This window comes from Setaria viridis, chromosome 2, assembly GCF_005286985.2.
Source record: "Setaria viridis chromosome 2, Setaria_viridis_v4.0, whole genome shotgun sequence".
Classification (NCBI taxonomy): Eukaryota; Viridiplantae; Streptophyta; class Magnoliopsida; order Poales; family Poaceae; genus Setaria; species Setaria viridis.
Window position 1 is genome coordinate 8,481,660 of NC_048264.2, and position 8,580 is coordinate 8,490,239.

Here is an 8,580-nt window from a genome sequence, read left to right on the forward strand (position 1 = left end):
GTTGGTAGGGTGCATATATCCCGAAAATACATCCGGGTCGTCGTCGTACCTGTCCAGGTCCAGCGTGCGGCGGGGCTGCTCCCCGCCGGCGGCGGCGTCGAGCCCCGGTGGCGACAGGCCGCTGCAGTGGCCCAGGAAGGCGGCGGTCATGTAGTCGTAGTAGCTTCTGTGCATGCTAGCTAATTAATAACAGCAGGTAACAATTAACTAATAACAATGCAATCAACATCGCGCGCAGTAGCTAGTGCAGGCACGTACGGGTGGGTCGGGGTAGCGTTGCCAGGTGCGCCGGCACCGTAGTTGGGGGTGTAGCCAGGATCAGCCATCGTCGCCGCCCTCCAGAGTGATCCAGCAGCTGCTGCTAGCTGCACCTGCACACACACACACACACACACACACACACATATAGCGCCTCCGATCCATGCATCCAGCAGCTGCTAGACGGGGATGTTCAGAGACCTGACATGATTCGTTCAATCCATCTACCACGCGTCAGCGTATATATTTGCAGTCCGCGCCCCGTGAAGCGAATCACATCGCATGCCGGCCTTGTCTGTCAGATGATAATGCATGGTGAAACGTACATACGTACAGTCAGCAACTGTGCGGTGCATGCGGCAGGCAGGCAGGCTCTTTATGCATTATTGCGTCGTCTTCAGACGTGCAGCAACCGAGCTGCAAGCCATGCATTATTGGCATTGCCACTCCTCTCAGCTACTTGCTCCTAGTCGTCGTCGCAGCTGGCGCAGCCGCGCGTCAGCGTATATTTGTGCTGCGTATGCGGATAAAGCTACTACGTGCAGTCCTCGACCGACCGACTAGACTAGCTAAGCCGGCCTGCATCATCAACTACTGCTGTGAACAAATAAATTGGCGCGCTCATCCCCATCACTACAGACTTCACACTAGTAGAGAATTGGGCTTTAGTCCCGGTTGGTAGGGTGCAAATATCCCGAAAATGCATCCGGGTCGTCGTCGTACCTGTCCGGGTCCAGCGTGCGGCGGGGCTGCTCCCCGCCGGCGGCGGCGTCGAGCCCCGGCGGCGGCAGGCCGCTGCAGTGGCCCAGGAAGGCGGCGGTCATGTAGTCGTAGTAGCTTCTGTGCATGCTAGCTAATTAATAACAGCAGGTAACAATTAACTAATAACAATGCAATCAACATCACGCGCAGTAGCTAGTGCAGGCACGTACGGGTGGGTCAGGGTAGCGTTGCCAGGTGCGCCGGCGCCGTAGTTGGGGGTGTAGCCAGGATCAGCCATCGTCGCCGCCCTCCAGAGTGATCCAGCAGCTGCTGCTAGCTGCACCTGCACACACACACACACACACACACACACACACACACACACACACACATAGCGCCTCCGATCCATGCGTCCAGCAGCTGCTAGCCGGGGACGTTCGGAGACCTGACATGATTCGTTCAATCCATCTACCGCGCGTCAGCGTATATATTTGCAGTCCGCGCCCCGTGAAGCGAATCACATCGCATGCCGGCCTTGTCAGTCAGATGATAATGCATGGTGAAATGTACATACGTACAGTCAGCAACTGTGCGGTGCATGCGGCAGGCAGGCAGGCTCTTTATGCATTATTGCGTCGTCTTCAGACGTGCAGCAAACGAGCTGCAAGCCATGCATTATTGGCATTGCCAGTCCACTCAGCTACTTGCTCCTAGTCGTCGTCGCAGCTGGCGCAGCCGCGCGTCAGCGTATATTTGTGCTGCGTATGCGGATAAAGCTACTACGTGCAGTCCTCGACCGACCGACTAGACTAGCTAAGCCGGCCTGCATCATCAACTACTGCTGTGAACAAATAAATTGGCGCGCTCATCCCCATCACTACAGACTTCACACTAGTAGAGAATTGGGCTTTAGTCCCGGTTGGTAGGGTGCAAATATCCCGAAAATGCATCCGAGTCGTCGTCGTACCTGTCCGGGTCCAGCGTGCGGCGGGGCTGCTCCCCGCCGGCGGCGGCGTCGAGCCCCGGCGGCGGCAGGCCGCTGCAGTGGCCCAGGAAGGCGGCGGTCATGTAGTCGTAGTAGCTTCTGTGCATGCTAGCTAATTAATAACAGCAGGTAACAATTAACTAATAACAATGCAATCAACATCACGCGCAGTAGCTAGTGCAGGCACGTACGGGTGGGTCGGGGTAGCGTTGCCAGGTGCGCCGGTGCCGTAGTTGGGGGTGTAGCCAGGATCAGCCATCGTCACCGCCCTCCAGAGTGATCCAGCAGCTGCTGCTTGCTACACCAGCACACACACACACACACACACACACACACACACACACACACACACACACACACACACACACACACACACATATATATATAGCGCCTCCGATCCATGCATCCAGCAGCTGCTAGCCGGGGACGTTCGGAGACCTGACATGATTCGTTCAATCCATCTACCGCGCGTCAGCGTATATATTTGCAGTCCGCGCCCCGTGAAGCGAATCACATCGCATGCCGGCCTTGTCAGTCAGATGATAATGCATGGTGAAACGTACATACGTACAGTCAGCAACTGTGCGGTGCATGCGGCAGGCAGGCAGGCTCTTTATGCATTATTGCGTCGTCTTCAGACGTGCAGCAAACGAGCTGCAAGCCATGCATTATTGGCATTGCCAGTCCACTCAGCTACTTGCTCCTAGTCGTCGTCGCAGCTGGCGCAGCCGCGCGTCAGCGTATATTTGTGCTGCGTATGCGGATAAAGCTACTACGTGCAGTCCTCGACCGACCGACTAGACTAGCTAAGCCGGCCTGCATCATCAACTACTGCTGTGAACAAATAAATTGGCGCGCTCATCCCCATCACTACAGACTTCACACTAGTAGAGAATTGGGCTTTAGTCCCGGTTGGTAGGGTGCAAATATCCCGAAAATGCATCCGAGTCGTCGTCGTACCTGTCCGGGTCCAGCGTGCGGCGGGGCTGCTCCCCGCCGGCGGCGGCGTCGAGCCCCGGCGGCGGCAGGCCGCTGCAGTGGCCCAGGAAGGCGGCGGTCATGTAGTCGTAGTAGCTTCTGTGCATGCTAGCTAATTAATAACAGCAGGTAACAATTAACTAATAACAATGCAATCAACATCACGCGCAGTAGCTAGTGCAGGCACGTACGGGTGGGTCGGGGTAGCGTTGCCAGGTGCGCCGGTGCCGTAGTTGGGGGTGTAGCCAGGATCAGCCATCGTCACCGCCCTCCAGAGTGATCCAGCAGCTGCTGCTTGCTACACCAGCACACACACACACACACACACACACACACACACACACACACACACACACACACACACACATATATATATATATAGCGCCTCCGATCCATGCATCCAGCAGCTGCTAGCCGGGGACGTTCGGAGACCTGACATGATTCGTTCAATCCATCTACCGCGCGTCAGCGTATATATTTGCAGTCCGCGCCCCGTGAAGCGAATCACATCGCATGCCGGCCTTGTCAGTCAGATGATAATGCATGGTGAAACGTACATACGTACAGTCAGCAACTGTGCGGTGCATGCGGCAGGCAGGCAGGCTCTTTATGCATTATTGCGTCGTCTTCAGACGTGCAGCAAACGAGCTGCAAGCCATGCATTATTGGCATTGCCAGTCCACTCAGCTACTTGCTCCTAGTCGTCGTCGCAGCTGGCACAGCCGCGCGTCAGCGTATATTTGTGCTGCGTATGCGGATAAAGCTACTACGTGCAGTCCTCGACCGACCGACTAGACTAGCTAAGCCGGCCTGCATCATCAACTACTGCTGTGAACAAATAAATTGGCGCGCTCATCCCCATCACTACAGACTTCACACTAGTAGAGAATTGGGCTTTAGTCCCGGTTGGTAGGGCGCAAATATCCCGAAAATGCATCCGGGTCGTCGTCGTACCTGTCCGGGTCCAGCGTGCGGCGGGGCTGCTCCCCGCCGGCGGCGGCGTCGAGCCCCGGCGGCGGCAGGCCGCTGCAGTGGCCCAGGAAGGCGGCGGTCATGTAGTCGTAGTAGCTTCTGTGCATGCTAGCTAATTAATAACAGCAGGTAACAATTAACTAATAACAATGCCATCAACATCACGCGCAGTAGCTAGTGCAGGCACGTACGGGTGGGTCGGGGTAGCGTTGCCAGGTGCGCCGGTGCCGTAGTTGGGGGTGTAGCCAGGATCAGCCATCGTCACCGCCCTCCAGAGTGATCCAGCAGCTGCTGCTAGCTACACCAGCACACACACACACACACACACACACACACACACACACACATATATATATATAGCGCCTCCGATCCATGCATCCAGCAGCTCCTAGCCGGGGACGTTCAGAGACCTGACATGATTCGTTCAATCCATCTACCGCGCGTCAGCGTATATATTTGCAGTCCGCGCCCCGTGAAGCGAATCACATCGCATGCCGGCCTTGTCAGTCAGATGATAATGCATGGTGAAACGTACATACGTACAGTCAGCAACTGTGCGGTGCATGCGGCAGGCAGGCAGGCTCTTTATGCATTATTGCGTCGTCTTCAGACGTGCAGCAACCGAGCTGCAAGCCATGCATTATTGGCATTGCCACTCCTCTCAGCTACTTGCTCCTAGTCGTCGTCGCAGCTGGCGCAGCCGCGCGTCAGCGTATATTTGTGCTGCGTATGCGGATAAAGCTACTACGTGCAGTCCTCGACCGACCGACTAGACTAGCTAAGCCGGCCTGCATCATCAACTACTGCTGTGAACAAATAAATTGGCGCGCTCATCCCCATCACTACAGACTTCACACTAGTAGAGAATTGGGCTTTAGTCCCGGTTGGTAGGGCGCAAATATCCCGAAAATGCATCCGGGTCGTCGTCGTACCTGTCCGGGTCCAGCGTGCGGCGGAGCTGCTCCCCGCCGGCGGCGGCGTCGAGCCCCGGCGGCGGCAGGCCGCTGCAGTGGCCCAGGAAGGCGGCGGTCATGTAGTCGTAGTAGCTTCTGTGCATGCTAGCTAATTAATAACAGCAGGTAACAATTAACTAATAACAATGCAATCAACATCACGCGCAGTAGCTAGTGCAGGCACGTACGGGTGGGTCGGGGTAGCGTTGCCAGGTGCGCCGGTGCCGTAGTTGGGGGTGTAGCCAGGATCAGCCATCGTCACCGCCCTCCAGAGTGATCCAGCAGCTGCTGCTAGCTACACCAGCACACACACACACACACACACACACACACACACACACACACATATATATATAGCGCCTCCGATCCATGCATCCAGCAGCTCCTAGCCGGGGACGTTCAGAGACCTGACATGATTCGTTCAATCCATCTACCGCGCGTCAGCGTATATATTTGCAGTCCGCGCCCCGTGAAGCGAATCACATCGCATGCCGGCCTTGTCAGTCAGATGATAATGCATGGTGAAACGTACATACGTACAGTCAGCAACTGTGCGGTGCATGCGGCAGGCAGGCAGGCTCTTTATGCATTATTGCGTCGTCTTCAGACGTGCAGCAACCGAGCTGCAAGCCATGCATTATTGGCAATGCCAGTCCTCTCAGCTACTTGCTCCTAGTCGTCGTCGCAGCTGGCGCAGCCGCGCATCAGCGTATATTTTGTGCTGCGTATGCGGATAAAGCTACTACGTGCAGTCCTCGACCGACCGACTAGACTACCTAAGCCGGCCTGCATCATCAACTACTGCTGTGAACAAATAAATTGGCGCGCTCATCCCCATCACTACAGACTTCACACGAGTAGAGAATTGGGCTTTAGTCCCCGTTGGTAGGGTGCATATATCCCGAAAATACATCCGGGTCGTCGTCGTACCTGTCCAGGTCCAGCGTGCGGCGGGGCTGCTCCCCGCCGGCGGCGGCGTCGAGCCCCGGTGGCGGCAGGCCGCTGCAGTGGCCCAGGAAGGCGGCGGTCATGTAGTCATAGTAGCTTCTGTGCATGCTAGCTAATTAATAACAGCAGGTAACAATTAACTAATAACAATGCAATCAACATCGCGCGCAGTAGCTAGTGCAGGCACGTACGGGTGGGTCGGGGTAGCGTTGCCAGGTGCGCCGGCACCGTAGTTGGGGGTGTAGCCAGGATCAGCCATCGTCGTCGCCCTCCAGAGTGATCCAGCAGCTGCTGCTAGCTGCACCTGCACACACACACACACACACACACATATAGCGCCTCCGATCCATGCATCCAGCAGCTGCTAGCCGGGGATGTTCAGAGACCTGACATGATTCGTTCAATCCATCTACCACGCGTCAGCGTATATATTTGCAGTCCGCGCCACGTGAAGCGAATCACATCGCATGCCGGCCTTGTCTGTCAGATGATAATGCATGGTGAAACGTACATACGTACAGTCAGCAACTGTGCGGTGCATGCGGCAGGCAGGCAGGCTCTTTATGCATTATTGCGTCGTCTTCAGACGTGCAGCAACCGAGCTGCAAGCCATGCATTATTGGCAATGCCAGTCCTCTCAGCTACTTGCTCCTAGTCGTCGTCGCAGCTGGCGCAGCCGTGCGTCAGCGTATATTTGTGCTGCGTATGCGGATAAAGCTACTACGTGCAGTCCTCGACCGACCGACTAGACTAGCTAAGCCGGCCTGCATCATCAACTACTGCTGTGAACAAATAAATTGGCGCGCTCATCCCCATCACTACAGACTTCACACTAGTAGAGAATTGGGCTTTAGTCCCGGTTGGTAGGGTGCAAATATCCCGAAGACACATCCGGGTCGTCGTACTACCTGTCCGGGTCCAGCGTGCGGCGGGGCTGCTCCCCGCCGGCGGCGGCGTCGAGCCCCGGCGGCGGCAGGCCGCTGCAGTGGCCCAGGAAGGCGGCGGTCATGTAGTCGTAGTAGCTTTTGTGCATGCTAGCTAATTAATAACAGCAGGTAACAATTAACTAATAACAATGCAATCAACATCGCGCGCAGTAGCTAGTGCAGGCACGTACGGGTGGGTCGGGGTAGCGTTGCCAGGTGCGCCGGCACCGTAGTTGGGGGTGTAGCCAGGATCAGCCATCGTCGCCGCCCTCCAGAGTGATCCAGCAGCTGCTGCTAGCTGCACCTGCACACACACACACACACACACACATATAGCGCCTCCGATCCATGCATCCAGCAGCTGCTAGCCGGGGATGTTCAGAGACCTGACATGATTCGTTCAATCCATCTACCACGCGTCAGCGTATATATTTGCAGTCCGCGCCCCGTGAAGCGAATCACATCGCATGCCGGCCTTGTCTGTCAGATCATAATGCATGGTGAAACGTACATACGTACAGTCAGCAACTGTGCGGTGCATGCGGCAGGCAGGCAGGCTCTTTATGCATTATTGCGTCGTCTTCAGACGTGCAGCAACCGAGCTGCAAGCCATGCATTATTGGCAATGCCAGTCCTCTCAGCTACTTGCTCCTAGTCGTCGTCGCAGCTGGCGCAGCCGTGCGTCAGCGTATATTTGTGCTTCGTATGCGGATAAAGCTACTACGTGTAGTCCTCGACCGACCGACTAGACTAGCTAAGCCGGCCTGCATCATCAACTACTGTTGTGAACAAATAAATTGGCACGCTCATCCCCATAACTACAGACTTCACACTATTAGAGAATTAGGCTTTAGTCCCGGTTGGTAGGGTGCAAATATCCCGAAAATACATCCAGGTCGTCGTCGTACCTGTCCGGGTTCATCGTGCGCCGGGGCTGCTCCCCGCCGGCGGCGGCGTCGAGCCCCGGCGGCGGCAGGCCGCTGCAGTGGCCCAGGAAGGCGGCGGTCATGTAGTCGTAGTAGCTTCTGTGCATGCTAGCTAATTAATAACAGCAGGTAACAATTAACTAATAACAATGCAATCAACATCGCGCGCAGTAGCTAGGGCAGGCACGTACGGGTGGGTCGGGGTAGCGTTGCCAGGTGCGTCGGCGCCGTAGTTGGGGGTGTAGTCAGGATCAGCCATCGTCGCCGCCCTCCAGAGTGATCCAGCAGCTGCTGCTAGCTGCACCTGCACACACACACACACACACACACACATATATAGCGCCTCCGATCCATGCATCCAGCGGCTGCTAGCCGGGGACGTTCAGAGACCTGACATGATTCGTTCAATCCATCTACCGCGCGTCAGCGTATATATTTGCAGTCCGCGCCCCGTGAAGCGAATCACATCGCATGCCAGCCTTGTCAGTCAGATGATAATGCATGGTGAAACGTCCATACGTAGAGTCAGCAACTGTGCGGTGCATGCGGCAGGCAGGCAGGCTCTTTATGCATTATTGCGTCGTCTTCAGACGTGCAGCAACCGAGCTGCAAGCCATGCATTATTGGCATTGCCAGTCCTCTCAGCTACCCACTCCTAGTCGTCGTCGCAGCTGGCGCAGCCGCGCGTCAGCGTATATTTGTGCTGCGTATGCGGATAAAGCTACTACGTGCAGTCCTCGACCGACCGACTAGACTAGCTAAGCCGGCCTGCATCATCAACTACTGCTGTGAACAAATAAATTGGCGCACTGATCCCCATCACTACAGACTTCACACTAGTAGAGAATTGGGCTTTAGTCCCAGTTGGTAGGGTGCATATATCCCGAAAATACATCCGGGTCGTCGTCGTACCTGTCCGGGTCCAGCGTGCG